At 48.8% G+C, this 17500-nt stretch overlaps 1 protein-coding gene across 1 annotated transcript in view; it reads right to left on the bottom strand.

Annotated features, from left to right (window-relative positions):
- LOC125041167 overlaps positions 1 to 17500 on the bottom strand; it is a 203795-nt gene that overhangs the window by 95988 nt on the left and 90307 nt on the right. The gene's annotated exons all lie outside the window — the stretch shown is intronic.

Below are 17500 nucleotides of genomic sequence, written 5' to 3'. Positions count from 1 at the left end.
CTCCCTTCCCCTCTCTCCCTCCCTTTTCCTTCTCTTCCCCCCTCCTCCTCCTCTTCCTCTCTCTTTCTATTTAATCCTTTTTTCCCTCTTTCCCTTTCCCCCCTCTTTTCCTCCCCTCCTTCTTCTTCCTTTCTTTTTTTCCTCGCTTTCTTTTCTCTTTCTTCCTTTCTTCCCATTCCCTTTTCTTTTCTCTCCTTTTCCTTCTCCCCCCCTCCTCCCTCCTTCTCTGCTCCAATTTTCCTTTTTTCTTCCTTTCTTTCTTTCTCTATTTTTTTCTCCCCCTTCCCTTCTTCTCTCCTCCTATCTCCCCTCTTCCTTTCCTCCCTCTTCCTTCTCTCTCTTCTCCTTCTTCTCTTTCTCCGTTCTTCCCTCCTTCTACCTCTCTTTTTTTTCCTCTCTCCCCTCTCCCCCCTTTCTTTCTTCTTCTCTCTCTTTCTTTCTACCCCTTTTTCCTCTTCCCCCCCCTCCTTCTACCTTTACTTTTCTCTCTCTCCCTTCTCTTCTTCTCTCCCCTGCTGCGCTTCCTCATTCCCTCTTCCTCCCCTCCTCTATACCCCCCTCTTTCCCTCCTTCTCCTCCTCTTCTTCTCATTTCTTCTCTCTCCCCTCCTTCCTCTCCTTTTCCTTCCTCCCCTCCCCTCTTTCCGTCTCTCTTCTTCTCCCCTTCCCTTCTTGGACCTTTCTCTCCATTCCCTTTCCCCTCCTCTTCCTCCCCCCTTCTTCCTCTCCCTCTTCTTCCCTCTTCTCTTCTTTCTTTCTTTTTCTTCTCTTCCCCCCTTCTTCCCTCTCTCCTTCTTCTTCCTCCTTTCTTCCCCTCCTCTCCTCTTCTTCTTTCTTCCTCCTCCTTTTTTTATCTTCTTCTCTTCCTTTTCCTTTCTTCCTTTTCTTCTTCTTCCTTCTTCTTCTCCCTTTCTTCTCTCTTCTTTTCCTCCCCTTCCTCTTTTCTCTTCTTCTCTCCCCCCCTTTCCTCTACTCTTCCCTTCTCTTCCCCCCCTTCTTCTTTTCTTCTTTCTTACTTTTTTCTTCCCTTCTCCTCCTCCCTCTTTTCTTCCTCCCTCGTTCCTTTCCCTTCTACCTTTCCTCTTTCTTCCTTTCTTTTTTCTCCTTCTTCCTCTTTCCCCCTTCTCTTCCATTTCCCCCCTCTCCCTATCCCTCTTCCTTTTCCCCTCCTTTTCTTATCTTCCCCTTTTTCTCTTTCTTTTCTCTCCTGTTCCCCCTTCTCTTTCCCCTCTCCCTTTCCTTTACTATCTCCCCCCTTCTCTCCTTCTCATTCCTCTCCTTCTTTTTTCCTCTTCCTTCTTTTCTTTCTCTCCCTTTTCCCTGCCCTTCTTTTCTCCCCTTCCCATTCCCGTCTTTTCCTTTTTCTTCCTTCCTCCTCTTCTTCGCCGCCCCTTTTCTTCCCTTTCTCTTTCTCTTTCTTCTCCTTTACGTTCTTCTTTCTCCTTTTTCCCCTCCCTTCTCTCTTTTTCTTCTTCCTCTTTCCTTCTTTTTCCTTTCTTTCTCTTCTCTCCTCTTTCTCTTCCCCCTCCTCTTTCCCTTCCCTTTTCTTCTCTCCATTCTCCTTTCTCTTTTTCCTTCTCCTTCCCTCCTTCTTCTCTCCTCTTCTCCCTTGTTCTCTTCCTTTTCTATATTTTATTCCCTCTTCTTTCCTCTCTTCTACTTTTTCCTTCCCCTTCTTTCTTTTCCTTCCCTTTCTTCTCTCTTTTCTTTCTCTCCTCTTCTCTTTTCCCCTCCATTTTCTTTTCTTCCCCTTTTCCTCTTTTCTCTTTCCCTTTTCTTTTCCTCTTCCTTCCTTTTCCATCCTTCCCTTCTTGTCTTTTCTTCCCTCCCTCCCTTTCTCCCTTTCCCCCTTCTTTCTCTTCCATTTCTCTCTTCCTCTCCCTTTTTTTCCTCTCCTCTCCCCTCTCCTCCTCTTCCTTTCCTTCCCCTACTTCATTTTTCCTTCTTCCCCTCTCTCCTTCCCTTCTTCCTCCTCTTCTCCTCTTCCCTCCCCTCCTTCTCTCTTCCCCTTCCTCCGCCCCCTTTCCCCCTTTCCCTTCTCTTTTCTCCCTTTTCTCCCTTTCTCCCCCTCCACTCTCTCCCCTCCTTTTCACATTTTTCCTTCTTCTTCTTTCCCTTCTCCTCTTTTTTTCTTCCTCTCTCGTCTCTTCCTTCTTTCATCTCCCTTCTTACTCCTCTCTCCCTTCCTCCTTTCATCCTTTCTTCTTCCTCCTATCTCTCCCCTCCTATTCTCCTACTCCTTTTCTTCCTCCTTCTCCCCTCCTTCTTCCTTTCCTTTCCTTTTCCTTTTCTTTTTTTCTTCCTCTTCTTATTCTCTCCCTTCCTTCTTCTGTTCCTCCTCTCCTCTTTTCGTGTCTTCTCCTTCCCTCCTTTTCCCTTCCTCCTCTTCTCTATTCTCTCTATTTTCTCTTTCCTTTCTTTTCTTTCTTCCTTCTCCTCTTTCCTTTCCTCCTCTCCTTTCTTCTTTCTCCTCCTTCTCTCTCCTTCTCTCTCCTTCTCCTTTCTCCTCTTCCTCTCTCTTCTTTCGTCTTTCCTTCTTCCTTCCTGTTTCTCTCTTTCCTTCTTCTCTCCTTCCCTTTCCTCTCTCTCCTCCCCCCCCTCTCTCCCTCTCCTTACTTCGTTCCTCTTCTTTTTCTTCCCTTCCCCCCCTTCTTTTCCCTTTCTCTTTTCCCTTCCCCTCCCCCTTTTTTCTTCCCTTTTTCCTCTTTTCCGCTTCCTTTCTACTCCCTCTCCCCCTCTCCCCTTTTTCCTTCCCCTTCCTTCCTCTTCTTCCCCTAGCGTCTCTCTTATCCTCTTTCTCCCTCTTTCTTTCCCTTTCTCCTCTTCTCCCCTTCCCTCTTCTCTTTTTATTCTCTCCCCGTCTTCTTCCTCTATCCTTTTCTTTTCTTCTACCTTTTCCCTTCTCTGTCTCCTCCTCCTCCTTCCCCTCTTCCTTCTTCCTCCCCCTCCCCCTCCTCCCCCTTTCCCTTATTTCTTTCCTCCCCCTCTCCTTCCCTTTCCTTTCTCCTTTCTTCCTCCTTCCTCTCTTTTCCTTCTTCCTCCTCCCTATCTTCCCTCCCCCCTCCCTTTCCCCCCCCCCCCCCCCTCAAAAGCCACCATTTGAGCCTTCCCCCCCTCCCATTTGGGCCCTTCTTTCCCTCCCCCATGAGCCCTGCTACCCCTCCCCTTTGGACCCTAGCCCCCCTCACCCTGCCCCCGGTTCCATTACCCAAAAAAAAACAACGTAATGGCGAGAAGATGACACGCCGATAAGGAGGACGGAGACGCTTTGCTTGACGGCTAATCCTAATAATGTTTGTGGCGAGCTTGTTCCCGTCGCAAGTGTAGGATGGTAGGGAGGGGGGGGGGAGAGAAAAAGAAAGTGAGAAAGAGGGAGATAGGAAGGAAAAAAGAGAGGCAGGTAAGAAGAGGAGGGAGGAGTGAAAAAAAAAGAAAGGGATAATGAGAGAGGAGAAAAAGAGAGATAGAAGAGAGAACGGTATAAGGAACTCATCTGATATAAAGATAGAGAAGAAGAAGAGAAGAAGAAGAAGAGGAAGTGGAGAAAGGAGTAGGGGTTGGAAAAACCTTGAGGAGTTATGGTGACCTGTGCGTTGTATGATCCAAAGAGCGTGCGTGTACTATGTATTATGGTAAGTATCATTGTTTGTGTGTATGTGTGTGTGTGTGTCTAGTCTCTGCCTGGTGCTGGTTGGCCGACGCGTCTGGCCACCTGTGAATTAAAGAGGAGGCGAGAAAAGCGTCGGGGCTTCTCTCACCCACCTTGTGAATGGAACACACCTGGGAGCTGCGAGCCTTCCGCCGACGCCCCCTCCCCACCCCCTTGCTGCTGCCTCCTGAGCACCCGGGCTCCTTACCTGCTGCCTCCTCCTCCTGCTCTCCTCCTCCTCCCCCTCCTCCTTCCCCCCCCGCCTCCTCCTCCTCCTCCTCCTCCTCCTCTTCCTCTCCCTCCTCCACCTTCTGTATCTCTTTCTCCGTCTCCTTCTCCTTCTCCTTCTCCTTCTCCTTCACCTTCCTCCTCCTCCTCCTCCTCCTCCTCCTCCTCCTCCTCTCCTCCCTCCGCCCTCCTCCTCCTCCTCCTCCTCTTCCCTTCCTCCTCATCCTCCTTCTTCTCTCTTCTCTCGCGCTCCTCTTCTACGCTCCTAGACTCCCTCCACTACCCATCCTCCCCCTTCATCATCATCAACATTATCATCATCCTTCATCTTCTTCTTCCCTCTCTTCATTCTTTTTCTTCTCCTCCTCATCTTTCTTCTTCTTTTTCTTCTTCTTCTTCTCCTTCTTCTTCTTCTTCTGTCTTCTTCTTCTTCTCCTCCTCCTCCTCCACCTCCTCCTCCTCCTCCTCCTCCTCCTCCTCCTTCCTCCTCCTCCTCTTCCTCTTCCTCTTCCTCCTCCTCCTCCTCCTTCCTCCTCCTCCTCCTCCTCCTCCTCCTCCTCCTCCTCCTCCTCCCCTCCTCCTCCTCCTCCATCACCACCACCGCCACCACCTCCTCCTCCACCACCGCCACCCACCTCCTCCTCCTCCTCCCTCCTCCCCTCCTCCTCCTCTTGCTTACCTGCTCAGAGCCCTGCTAAAGACACATAACTCAGAAGTCACACGGATATCCAAACCCGACATAAAACACAAGGGAAAAAGGATCGTTTGATAAGTTGACGAGGGACTGGTGATTTCTTGAATGAGGAGAGCATGAGGAGGATGGGGGGGTAGGAGGAGACAGAGAGTGAGGTAGTAGGAGGAGGTAGGAGGTCGAGGATGATTAGAAGAAGTTGAGTAGGAGAGGAGGAGAATGAGGAGAGGAGAAGGAGGAGGAAGAGGAAGAGGAAAAGGAGGAGGAGGAGGAAGGAGAAGAGGAGGAGGAGATGGAGGAGGAGAGGGAGAAGAAGAGGGAGAAGGAGAAGGAGAAGAAGGAGAAAGAGAAGGAGCAGGAGCAGGAACAGGAAGAAGAGGAAGAAGAAATTGAAGAGGAGGAGGTGAAAGGAGAGCAAGCAGAGGAAGAAGATGAGGAGTAGGTGTGAGAGGGGGAAGAAGAAGGAGGAGGAAAAGAAGAAGAGGTGCAAGAAGAGGGAGAGGAAGGGGAGAATTTGTAGAAGGAATGCGATTGTGTGTGGATCTAAAGGATGAATGTGGATGTGGATTTACGTAAAACAATAGATGTGTTTGGATGTAACGTGGATGAATGTAGATGTTTGGATGTATGCAAGAAAAATATGTGGAATTACTTTTAGATATAATGTGAAATTAGGGGCAGTGTATACTTAATGAAAGTGGATGGAAATAGAGGATTAACTATGTAGATTTTAGAGCTGCTTTTATTTTTTTTTTTTTTTTTTTTTTTGCGCAGTGGGCGAGAAGATGACAGGTGTGTCTCGGAAGAAGAAAAAAGACATGTCAAAGCAAGTAATAAAACGCTAACAAGTACAACGTTCAGAAAAAAAAAAAAAAATGTGGGAGGAAGAGAGCGAAACAGAGAGGGAGAGAGGAGGGAGAGGGAGCGGGAGATGGAAGGGAGAGGGAGAGGAGAGAGGAGAGAGAGAGAAGGAGAGTAGTGAGAGAGAGAGAGAGATATAGAGAAGAGAGATAGAGAGAGAGTATGAGAGAGAGCGATAGAGAGGGAGAAATCGGTGTAGAGGGAGAGGGAGGGTAGAGGAAAGGGAAGAGAGAGATAGAGAGAGAAAGAGAAGAGATAAGAGAGAGATAGAGAGAAGAGAGAGAGAGAGATAGATCGAGAGAGCGAGAAAAGAGAGAGAGATAGAGAGTGATAGGAATAGGGATAGGGAGGAGGGATGGGGAGAGGGAAAGGGAGAGAGAGAGATAGAGAGAGAGAGAGAGAGAGAGAGAGGAGAGAGAAGAGAGAGAGGAGGCGAGGAGAGAGAGAGGAGGAGGAGGACGAGAGAGGAGAGAAAAGAGAGGGAGATAAAGATGGGATCGTGATCGTGAGAGTGGGAGAGTTTTAGCGTGAGGTCGGTGAGATCTAGAAAGAGAGCGAAAGCGCTCTCTTCGCTGTCGCGTGTTGCGTCTCGGTCTGCTCTCTCGCGCTCGCTCTCTCTCTCTCGCTCTCCCTCTCCCTCGACTCTCTCTCTCTCTCTCTCTCTCCTCTCCTCGCCTCGCTCTCTCTCGCTCTCTCTCTCTCGCCCTCTTCTCTCTCGCAAAACTCTCTTTCTCTTCCTCTTTCCTGCTTCTCTTTCTTTTTCTCTTTCCCCTTTCTCTCACTGTCTTTCTCTATCTCTCTCTCTCTCTCTCTCTCTCTCTCACTCTCTCTCTCTCGCTCTCTCTCTCCGCCCTCTCTCTCTCCCTCTCGCGCGCGCGCTCTCGCTCTCGCTCTCCTTCTCTCTCTCTTGCTCCCCTCTCCCTCTCTCTCTCTCTCTCTCTCTCCTTCTCTCTCTCTCTCCTGCTCTCTCTGCTCTTTCTTTTTGTTTTACCTCTCATTTCTCTTCCTCTTTCTCTTTTCTGCTGTTCTCTTCCTCTCTCTCTCTCTACTCTCTCTCTCTCTTCTCTCTCTCTCTCTCGCGCTATCTCGCTCTCTCTCTCTCTGCTCTCTCCCCTCCTATCCCTCTGCTCTCTCCTCTCTCTCTCCTCTCTGCTCTCGTCGCTTCTTCTCTCTCTCTCTCTCTCTCTCTCTCCTCTCTCCCTCTCTCGCTCTCTCTCTCTAATCTCTCTCTTTTCGTCTCGCTCTCGTCCTCCCTCTCGCTCTCTCCCCTCTTTCCCGCTGCCCCCTCCGTCTGATCTCTCCCTCTCCCCTCCCCCTCCCGCCCTATCCTCTCCTCCTGTTCGCGCTCTCTCTTCCCCACTCTCGCTCCCCCCTCTCTCCCGCTCTCTCTCTCGCTCGCTCTCTCGTCTCTCTCTCTCTCTCTCCTCGCTCTCTCTCCCCTCTCTCTCTCTCTCCTCTCCTCCTCCCCCCCTCTCTCTCTCCTTTTCTTTCGCTTTTCTTTCAGTTTTTCCCTCACTCCCTCCCCTTCTTTCTTTCTTTCTTGTTCCTCCCTTTCTTCTTTTTTTTCTGTTTTCCATTGGGCCGGTTTTTTTTCTTGGGGTTTTTTTGTGTTCGGTGGTATCTGACAGACTTTGGAAAGTTGCATTTCCCTTTTCTTAACTTTGTTTTATCTATTTTTTCTTTGTTTCGCTTTCTTCGCCCTTTACGGGGTTCAATCTCCTCCCGTCATCCCCCCATAATTCAGCCCCTTCGCACCTCCCCTTCGTAATTCCCCGACTCCAGAAACTCGCGGTCAGCGGATCTTGGGCCGTTTCTCGCCCCCTTTTTCATTTTTACGGCCTCTTTTAACACGACACAAAACCACGCCTGTTTTTGTTCCTTCTTTGGCCGTCGAAGATCATCGCGTCTCTCTCCTTTATCTCTTTCTCCTTGACTGTCTCTCGCCGCTCTTTCAAATATTTCGCTTGTCTTTATTACGTCACTTCTCCGAAAGCTCCCTCGAAAGTTTTTTTTTTTTTTTTTTTTCGGTGATAAAATTTGGTTCGATGTTACCGGAAAAAATATGAAAATTCGTACCTCGAAAAAATTTATTTTCCCCCGATCCCCTAAATATCATAAGACGATCCGGATGGTCATATGTTTTGGCCCTCTCCTGTCCTAACAAAATCCCTTGAAAGATTACCCCGCAGTTTTGTCCCCTCCTGACAATTTAGACCCTTTTTTTTTTCCATAGACAAGTCGCTCGTATATGTCTTTAAAGGGCCCCCCTGACCTACGCTAAGTCCCAGCTGCCTAACGCCAACCTTTCGAGTCCCTAAAAAAAAGATTTCATTAAAGAAACTTTTAACGTTACTTTACAACCCCTTTTTTGCGTAAAAACTTCCCTTTTTTTAAAGTCCCGTTCCTTTGTGTATTTACACTCATCTTCAGATAGACCCTTTCTGACGACGCTAACAGGCCCTTTTTGTCTGAGCAGCCCTCTTTTCTGTCTACAGCGAGGCCTCTCCTGCCGGCGCTATCTGCCATTCTCGTTGTGAGAAGACCCCCATTCCACCTAAACAAAAGGTACCTCCTCGCCGCGAGACCTTTCCCTCCTTGCCGCAGTTGGACCCCAGCTCCCGTCTCCTTTCCTTTTTTTTTCTCCCAGCACAACCCCCATCACCATCCTGCCTGGCCCCCCCCTCCCCCCCCCCCCCCCCCCCCACAGCACCTCCTTGGCAAGTTCCCCAGCTGACCACAGGGGTGTTGGCGCTGTTTTATCCCTCCCGCTCCCAGCCCCTTCCCCCTCCCCTTCGGGGGGTTTCCCCCTGCCCTCCCCCGTCCTCCCCTCGCCCCTCCCCCCCCCATCCTTGTGGCCCTGGAGGGGCAGTCGGGATCGCCCCTCCTTCACCCGGAGCAAGGTTGTACCCCGAATCTGCTGCCCCGCCCCGCCTCGCGCCGCCCGTAACTGTGCTTCGCCTGTACCGTTCCTGCGAGGTTGGTCTCCTTTGGCGAAACAAATGAAACGAAAGATAAATAGAGAAAAGGAGAGAGGTATAAATAGAGTGGGGGAGAGGAGGAAGAGGAGTAATAGCAGCAGGAAAGCGAGCGAGCGAGCGACGAGGGAGGGAGGAGGGAGGGAGGGAGGGAGGGAGGGAAGGAGGAGGGAGGGAGGGATGGAGGGGGGAGAGGGAGGGGGAGGAGAGGGAGAGGAGAGAGGAGATGGGAGAGGAGAGAGGTGAGAGAGAGAGAGGAGAGAAGAGAGGAGAGATATTAGAGAGAGAAAGACAGACAGACAAAAAGAGAAGAGTTAGACAGATAAAAAAGACAGAGGAGAGACGAGAACGAGAAACCGAAAACAATGGCAATGCCGGATTTTCTCTCTCTTTTCCTGTCTCTGATATTTGCGCTCGTAATTGGCCGCGCGAACGCACCGCCGCCGAGGCCGTAATTAAGGGCAGAATGGATTGGCCAACGAGCCTCGTCACAGGTGTGCTGCAGCGCACGTTGCGTGCAACATAACGGGCCTCTTTAATTGAAAAGAAGACGAATATCTACATCCATATGTTTGTCAGACAAGTTAATTTCATGCCGGCCATATAAATAAGAAAAGACATCCTAGAGCTCCGCGCGGGGAGGTTTTAAAAGGCGCTTGGCATGGAGCCTCCTGTTGCTATAATTACACCATTATGATTTCGCAGCTCTGCAACACGACTCGCAACGTGTGCAACACCGCTTTCAATGGCTTAAACGGCGATAGCCAATAAAAGAGAGATAAAAAATAGATAAAAGAAATTCGCTCCTCTCTCTCTCTCTTCTCTCTCTCTCTCTCTCTCTCTCTCTCTCTCTCTCTCTCTCTCTCTCTCTCTCTTCTCTCTCTCTGCTCTCTCACTCTCACTCTCACTCTCTCTCTCTCTCTCTCTCTCTCTCTCTCTCTCTCTCTCTCTCTCTCTCTCTTTCTTTCTTTTTAGCGTGACTATCTTACTTCCCTCTCTTCCTATCTCTCTCCTTTTTTCTCGCCTTCCTCTACTCCTCTCTGTCTCTTCTCCTCTTCTCTAACCCTTTCTTCTCTCTCTCTCTCCTCTCCTCTAATCTAACCCTTTCTTTTTTATGCCATCCTTCCTATTTCCCTTTAGTTTTCATCCCCTTCTCATTCCTTCTCCTCTTCCTCTTTACCTCTCTTTTTTTCATATTTTTCTTATTCTTTATTTCTCAAATCAGTTTCTTAATGTCACTCCTCTTCCGCTTTCTCCTCTCTTCTCCCTTACTCTACCCCTCCTTCACTCTCTACCCTTCCCCTTTCCTCCGTACTCTCTTTTTATCCCCTTTTCTCTTTCCTCTTTACTCTCCTCTTCTCTCCTTCATCCCTTCCTTAGTGTCCACCACTATCGGCACGACCTTCGCATCTTAACATAGTTGACTTTGACGACCTTCGCCTCCCCCTCCCCCCTTTGCCTTTTTCTTTTGCGTCGTTCTACTTTGGGGGGACCTCAGCAATATATATATCTATACATACACACACACACACACACACAACACACACATATATATATATATATATAGTATATATATATATATATATATATATATATATATAAAAATATATTATATATATACACACACAAATGTGTGTGCGGTGTGTGTGTGTGTGTGTGTGTGTGTGTGTGTGTTGTGTGTGTGTGTGTGTGTGTGCGTGTGCGTGTGCGTGTGCGTGGCTTTAGTGTGTGTGTGTGTGTGTGTGTGTGAGTGTGTGTGGTGTGTGTGTGTGTGTGTGTGTGTGTTGCGTGTGCGTGTGCGTGTGTGTGCGTGTGCGTGTGCGTGTGTGTGCGTGTGCGTGTGCGTGTGCGTGTGCTTGTGCGTGTGCGTGTGCGTGCGCGTGCGCATGCGTGTGCGTATGTATGTTTGTGTGTATGCATGTATGAAAAGAAAAACAAAATATCTCAGAGGAATTAAGAACAACTATTTTGATGAATAGTTGATTGTAAATTATGGTAATAACGGCAAGAGCAGTAAAAGAGCAAAAGGCCAAAATGGAATTAATGTACGACTGTAAAGATAAATGATGATGAAAAATGACGATGATTTTGGTACGTAGCAAGCAGCCTTTTTTCACCGTTGCTTTACACGCATATAGACACTCTCACGAACGAAAGAACAATAAGACAGGCCTTTCTGATAGCCTTGTCTATCGTATCACTCTGTACATTAATAAACCAAATTACTTTCTAAAAAATATCGTTATTTTTATCCGTGTTGTGAAAAGCACTTAAAGTTAAAAATCTGAAAGTCACTCGAGATCCTGAAACCAATATAAGCAACGAAAGCATAATTAATTTTTGTCTTTCTCTCCCCCCCCCCCTCTCTCTCTCGCTCTCTCTCTTCTCTCTCATCTCTCTCTCTCTCTCTCTCTCTCTCTTCTCCTCTCTCTCTCTCTCTCTCTCTCTCTCTCTGTCTCTCTGTCTGTCTGTCTTCTCTCTCTCTTCTCTCTTCTCTCTCTCTTCTCTCTTTCTTTTTCTCTCTCTTTCTCTTTTTCTCTCTCTCTTTCTCTCTCTCTCTCTTCTCTCTCTTCTTTCTCTCTCTCATCTCATCTCATCTCTCTCTCTCTCTCTCTCTCTCTCCTCTCTCACTCTCTCTTGCTCTCTCTCCTCCTCTCTCTCTCTCTCTCTCTCTCTCTCTCTCCTTTCTCTCCTTCCCTCTTTATTCTCCTTCCCTCTTTATTCTCCTTCCCTCTTTTCCCTCCTTCCCTCTCTTTTCTCCTTCCATCTCTTCCCTCTCTTCTCTCCTTTCTCTCTCCTTCTTCTTCTCCATCTTTCCCTCTTTCTATCCATCCCTCCTTTCCTCCTCCCTCACTCGATCATTCTGAGCGTCGTTTCCAAACAGTCGTATTAATAAATACATAAATTGATTAATCAACATATAAATGAACAAAAATACAAAGTGAATCGCCAAGAGCAGAGTACGACACACTGACGAAAAATCTGCTCTGACCTTCATCTCATATTTCCATCACTGACGATCACCTCTCGACGAAAAGGAGGCGTATCTGGGGCCTTCCTTTCCTTTTGGGGCTTGTTAGTGTTATATTTATAATTGCTATTATTATTATTATCACTATCATTATAATTGTTATCATCATTAATTATCATTATTATCATTAGTACAATTATCATTACAATTATTATTATCATCATTATCATCATTATCATTATTATTATTATTATCTTTATAATAATTATTATCATAATTATCATTATCATTATTATTATCACCAATATTATCTTTATTACTATTACCATCATCATTATTACCACTTGGTATTGTTGTTGTAGTTTTTGTTACTATTGCTTTTAAATTTTATTGTATACCCTGATATTGTTATAAATAAAAAAAGAATAAATAAATAAATAAATACATAAGAATGCTATTAACATTAATAGCAATAATAATAACTATAATGACAACAATAATAAAGATGATGATTGGTTTTGACAATGATAACAAAGGCATTGACGATAACATTAATAATAATAGCATCACCCATGATAATAATCCTAATGACAATAATATAAAGACAAAACCGGCACCTCAATCGCTTAACAATCAAGATCAGGAGGGGGGAAAGTGGGGGAGGGGGGGGGGGGCGAGGAGGGATTAGCGGACGTGTTAGTCAATAAACTCCTGACACTTGAGCATACCCACCCTTCACACGCTCTCGATCACTCTTAAAAATACAACCACGCCTCCCACGTCCACCCTTTCCCCGTAAGATCAGCTCGGGACCGACCACCCACACGCCCACGCACGCACTTGTACGCCCTCGTAACCGCTCTTTCTCCTTTGTCCGCACCCTCTTCTCTTAGCTACACTCAGGCCGTTCCTGTGTTTGTGTTTGCTGCTTGAAGTGGAGAGGGTCAAGGGATGAAGTCTCGCTGAGTCGGGCAAGGATTCGTGACACCTGAGCCCACTCGACGTTAACCGCACCCACTCGACGTTAAGCAAGGCTGGTCGACCTTAAAAGAATACTCGCCACTCGACGATGACCGAACACTCGACGCTACCGAACACACCCGGACGCTAAAACAGCCATTCGACGTTAACCGAACACACTCGACGTTACCGCACACACGCGGACGTTAATCGAACACACGCGGAAGATAATCGAACACACGCGGACGTTAAAAATAGCCAGTCGACGTTAACCGAACACACTCGATGTTAACGGAACTCTTTCGGTTGTAGGCGCATCGACTCTCCTGGAGTGTCGCCTTCGTAAGAGTAACTGATGTTGACTCATCATCTTCTAAGCATGACGGTTATTTACTTCAGGATATCATCGACCACCCCATCCAGAACCAAGCTCTATATAAGTATGGGCCTTGCCTAGAACGACCACCCACCCTCCTGGAAAGACCGGACTCACGACTTCACGACTCAAAATGCCTTATCCTCTTCCGATCTACCATCTCTCAATTCTCCTTTCCCCTTTCCCACCACGTTTCTCTTCTCTTTTCCTTTTACTTCTCCCTCCCTCTCTTCCTCTTCCTCTCTCCATCTTTCTTACCTTTCCCTCTCCCTCTCCCTCTAATTCTCTCCCTTTCCTTCTCTTTTCTCTCTCCGTCTTCTTCCCCTCGCCTTACTCTTCCCCTCTCCCTTCCCACCTTCCTCTCTTTCCTTCCCTTTCCACGCTTCTTTCCCCCCCTGTTCGTTTCATTCTCCATCTTCTTGCCCGTTCTCCCCTATGCATCCTTCCCCTCTTCCTTTTCCTCTCCCTCTTCCCCTCTCCCTTCTATTTCTCCCCCTCTCCTTCTTCCTTCTTCCCCTTCCCCTTTCCTTCTCCTTTCCCCTCCCCCTCTCTTTCTCCTTCCTCCTCTCCCTCCCCTTATCCCTCTTCTCTTCCTCTTCGCACCTCTCCTATTTCCTCCCCCTTTCCCTACCCGTCTCCCTGTCCTCCCATTCTTCCCCCTCCTCCCTCCTCTTCTCCTATCCTTCCCTTTACTCCTCCCCATCCTCCCTTCTCCCTCTCCCCTTCCCTTCCCCTTCTTCCTACCCCTCATTTTTCCCTCTCCCTTTCCCTTCCCCTTCCCCACCCCCTCCTATTTCTCCCCCTCTCCTTCTTCCTACCCCTCTCCCTTTCCCTCCTCCTCTCCCTTTGTCCTACCTTTTTCCCCCTTCCCTTCCCCCTTCTTCCCCCTCCCCTTCCCCCTCCTCCTCCTATCTCTCTCATTCCCCCTACTCCCCTTTCCCTTCTCCCCCCCCCCTCCTATCCCCTCCCATTCCCCCCCTCCTCCTCCTCTTCCCCCCCCCCTCCCCCCTCCCCCTCCCCCCCCCCCCCTCCCCCTCCCCCTCCCCCTCCCCCTCCGCCCTCCGACCCCCGTCCTCCGCGAAACCAAACTTAGCGCGTTAATCCCGTGATGTATCTGGCGGCCTTGGATCTCGAAGTCTTAAGTAATGGACGTTCTCGACCCCGTAATGACTTTATTCTTCGCGCGCGTGAATGAATACTTTACAGGAGACGCGCTGCTGCTGCTCCTCCCTCTACATAAAGCCCAATTTACACGAGCTAACTTCAGGAGTACATTACCTGTTTGAGTTTATGGGTTTCCCCCCTCCCCCCCCCCCTTTAACCCTCCCCCACCCCCCCCTTTCCCTCGTTACTTCTTTCTTTCCCCCCCCCCCCCCCCTTGCCTTTTCTTTTTCTCTTTCTCAGCTTCGTGTTTGTGTCGATCTCCTTGCTCTTCTTCCACTTGCGTCTTCTTTTTCATCTTTTCCGTTTCCTCATCTTTCTCTTCCATTTGGTCCTGTTTCTTTTCGTCGCGTATCCCGTTTTCTTTTTCATTTTTTCCACTATCTTCGTTTTCTCCCCTTCTTCTTCTTCTTCATCTTCTCCTCTTCCATTCTCTATTCCTGCGTCTCTTCTTTCTTTTCATTCTCCTTCTTACAGTTTCTTCTCCTCCTACTTTTCTTTTCTTTTTCCTCCTCCTCCTCATCTTCTTCTTCCTTTATTGCTTCTTCTTCTTTCTTCCTTTATTTTCTCTTCTTCTTTTTTCTTCCTTTTCTTCTTCCTTTTCTTTATTTTTTTCTGTTTTTATGATCTCCTGCTTCTGCTTCTTTATCCACACCTCCTCCTTCTCCTCCTCTACCCCTACCTCTACCTCTTCATCTTCATCCTCCTCCTTCCATCACCTTCTCCTTCTCCTCCATCCCCTCCTTCCTTCTCCTCCTCCTCCTCCCCCTTCCCTCCCCCCTCTCCTCTTCCTTCCCTTCTCCTCACCCTCTCCTTCCTCCTACCTTCTCTCCCCATCCCTCCCCTTCTCCCTTTCCTCTCTCCTCCTTCCCCCTCTCTCTTCCACTCTCCTATCACCCTTCCTCCTCCTCCTCCTTCTCCTCCTCCTCCTCCTCCTCCTCTTCCTCTTCCTCCTCCTTCCTTCTTCCTCCTCCTTCCTCCTTCCTCCTCCTCCTCCTCCTCCTCCTCCTCCTCCTCCTCCTCCTCCTCCTCCTCCTCCTCCTCCTCCTCCTCCCCCTCCTCCTCCTCTTCCTCCTCCTCCTCCTCCTCCTCCTTCCTCCCTCCCTCCCTCCCTACCTACCTACCTACCTACCTCCCTCCCTCCCTCCCTCCCTCCCTCTCTCCCTCCCTCCCTCCCTCCCTCCCTCCCTTCCTCCCTCCCTCCCTCCCTCCTTCCCTCCCTCTCCACCTCTCTCTTCCATCCTCCTACCCCCCCTTCCTCCTCCCTCCGCCCCTCCCTCCTCCTCCTCCCCCCTCCTCTCCACCAAAATGTTTAGTTAGCAGATTAGCTCTGTCCTTGTGTCCTGCGCCGCTCTACCTTTGTTGATCCCCCGTCCTCGTCCCTGTCAGCTGTTGTCGCCCGCCGCCCGAGCTCCTCCCGGCCAGAGTCGATGCTTTTTGTGTCTCGAAGGATGGGTTTGTGTCTCGGTGCTCTCGCCTTCCTGAGACCTATAGTTTTTTTGTTTCTTTTAAATAAGCTGTTCTTGTATTTTTGTCATTTATGTTCTTTTCTTTGTTGCTTTCTCTCTCTATATATTTTTTTATATATCTATTTGTCTGTCTATTTGTCTATTTATCTATTTATCTAGTTATCTATTTATCTATCTATCTATCTACCTACCTATATATGTTCATCTATATAACTACGTGTGTGTGTGTGTGTGTGTGTGTGTGTGTGTGTGTGTGTGTGTGTGTGTGTGTGTGTGTGTGTGTGTGTGTGTGTGTGTGTGTGTGTGTGTACATATATATATATATATATATATATATATATATATATATATACATATATATATATATATATATATATATATAGAGAGAGAGAGAGAGAGAGAGAGAGAGATATTCTTTCCCTCCATTCTCGCTCTCTCTCCTCTCTCTCTAGCATTTCCAAACAAAATGTTTTATTTTTTCCTCTCCCTCTTTCTCACCCTTCTCTTCTATTTTTCGAACCAATTTTCTCCTCCTTTTTACTGCCCTCTAATATTCTTCTTTCTCTACCATGTCTAAATTTCCTTTTCATCCTCTTTCCTCTTTCTTATTCTCTCTCCACTTCTCTCTCCGCCCTGCCAAGCCCTAACTACACCCCCCTCTAACCTAACTCCCGACCCCAACCCCCTATTCCACTCCCTCCCCCGCTCTGAACCCCATTCCACCCTTTACCCCCTTACCCCCACCCGACCCCAACCGCCATTCCACCCCCCACCCCCGCCCCGACCCCAGGCCCCCATTCCACTCCTTCACCCCCTCACCTCCGTCTCGACCCCTCATCCACTCCCTTACCCCTTCACGCCCCACCACGCCCCGACCCCTATTCCACCCCCTTACCCCCTTCACCCCCTCACTCTCGCCCCGACCCCCCTTCTTCCACCCCCTAACCCCTTTCCATCCCCTCGCCCCGACCCCCCTTCTTCCACCCCCTCACCCCTTCCCCTCGCCCCGCCCCGACCCCCCTTCTTCCACCCCCTCCCCCCGCCCCGACCCCCCTTCTTCCACCCCCTCACCCCTTCCCCTCCCCCCGCCCCGACCCCCCTTCTTCCACCCCCTCATCCCCTCCCCTCCCCTCGCCCCTCACCCCCTTCTTCCACCCCCTCACCCCCTCCCCTCCCCCCCGCCCCTCCCCCAGGCCTCCAGCACAATAGCGGCATCGGGATCGGGTAATAATATGTGGGTTTACTCGTCGGCGATGTGTTGAGGCTGTAACAAGAATGACCTTTTTCAGGCGGCGATATGTCTTTCTGCGTCGGACAAGATGTCGTGATTGATGAGCCTGGATGACGGCGAGAGAATTCGGGCTAGCGTCTCCCCACTCCCCCACGCCATCCACGGCACCCCCTCTTACTCCTCTTTCTCTTCTCTCTCCTCTCTCCCCTTCATTGCCGCTTATTCCCCAACTCTTTCTTACGTTCTCTCTCTACATCCCTATTCTTTCTCCATCTCCTTCTCCCATCTCCCCCTTTTGCGCGCTCTCTCTCTCTCTCTCTCTCTCTCTCTCTCTCTCTCTCTCTCTCTCTCTCTCTCTCTCTCTCTCTCTCTCTCTCTCTCTCTCTCTCTCTCTCTCTCTCCATTCTCCCCTCCCCTCCCTCCTCACCCTTACCCCCGCGGGCACCACACTATAAACAGTCATGGTTTCTTCATACTTTCACGTGTGCGAAGCCGGGGTTCACACTAGCTAACACGGATAATCTTGACCGTAATCTAAGAACAGTACCGAACGAGAAATAAAAAAGCGCACACAAAAATTATCACATACCAAACGAGATGAACTCAAATGAATTATAAGCAAAAAGACCCCTAAAAAAAAAAGGATAAAATCAAAATAAAAATGAATAAATAAATGAATAGCAACCGGCGCAACCCAAAACTGAAAAATAAACGAAGAAACAAGCAAACAAAACAAAGGCAACGACCCGCGCGCCCCGGCAGACAAAATCGCATCGCCTGAGCCGCCGCTATTCAGACTCCGGTCACTTATAACGTCTTCATTAAGGTTCCTCCTCGAGAAAATTGTCATCGTCTGTGTATTGATGTTGTAACTCGAGGCCAGACCGTGTTAAGAATGTTGCTGTGTACCCACCTGTGTACGTGTGCGG

This window comes from Penaeus chinensis, chromosome 30, assembly GCF_019202785.1.
Source record: "Penaeus chinensis breed Huanghai No. 1 chromosome 30, ASM1920278v2, whole genome shotgun sequence".
In the NCBI taxonomy this organism is placed as follows: Eukaryota; Metazoa; Arthropoda; class Malacostraca; order Decapoda; family Penaeidae; genus Penaeus; species Penaeus chinensis.
The sequence above is the reverse complement of the archived record's forward strand: the minus strand, read 5'-3'. Positions and strand labels throughout refer to the sequence as shown.